The sequence below is a fragment of the Mus pahari genome, chromosome 10 (assembly GCF_900095145.1).
Source record: "Mus pahari chromosome 10, PAHARI_EIJ_v1.1, whole genome shotgun sequence".
Taxonomy (NCBI): domain Eukaryota; kingdom Metazoa; phylum Chordata; class Mammalia; order Rodentia; family Muridae; genus Mus; species Mus pahari.
In genome coordinates, this window is record NC_034599.1 from 71,593,698 (window position 1) to 71,594,835 (window position 1,138).

Genomic DNA, 1,138 nt, shown 5'->3' on the forward strand with positions numbered 1-1,138 from the left:
AAATGCTATCCCGAAAGTTTCCCATACCCCTCCCCCCACCTCTGTTCCCCTACCCACCCACTCCCACTACTTGGCCCAGGCCTTGCCTTGTGCTAGGTCGCAGCAGTTATTTTTAATCCCATCGTTTCTTTCACATTTATTGTTTGCCATCCTGCTCTTTTTCTTTTTTCTTTTACTCTATCCACTTTTCTCCTTTCAGGCCAACTTTAATCCCTATTTTATTTGCTGCACTATATTTCTTCACTAGTTTTATTTCTCTTAGCATTCAAATTATTCTAAAATTGACAAGTGATAATCCCTTGAAATCAGGTCCCAAACCCTTTGACATCTCTTCACTATTCTTTTTTTTTCCCCTAGAAATGTTTAAATGATCTTTATTAGATATTTTCTTTATTTACATTTTAAATGTCCCCCCCCCTCCAAATCCCCTATCTCCTCTCCCCTCACCCTGCGCACCAACCCACCCACTTCCATTCCCGGTCCTGGCATTTCCCTGTACTGGGGCATAGAACTATCACAGGACCTAGGGCCTCTCCTCCCACTGGTGACCAACTAGGCCATCCTCTGCTATATATGCAGCTAGAACCACAAGTCCCACCATATGTTTTCTTTGATTGGTGGTTTAGTCCCAAGGAGCTATTAGGGTACTGGTTAGTTCATATTGATGTTCTTCCTATGGGGCTGCAAACCCCTTCAGCTCCTTGGGTACTTTCTCTAGCTCCTTCATTGGGGATCCTGTGCTCCACCCAATGGATGACTGTGAGCATCCACTTCTGTATTTGTCAGGCACTGACGGAGCCTCTCAGGAGACAGCTATATCAGGCTCCTGTCAGCAAGCTCTTGCTGGCATCTGCCATAGTGTCTGGGTTTGGTGGTTGTTTATGGGATGGATCCCCAAGTGGGGCAGTCTCTGGATGGTCAGTCCTTTAGTCTCTGCTCTGACCTTTGTCTCTGTAACTCCTTCCATGGGTATTTTGTTCTCCCTTCTAATAAGGATTCTGAGCTTCTGGGCTAATATCCACTTATCAGTGAATGTGTGTCATGTGTGTTCTTTTGTGACTGGGTTACCTCACTCAATATGATATCCTCTGGATACATCCATTTGTTTAAGAATTTCATAATTTAATTCACTATAATA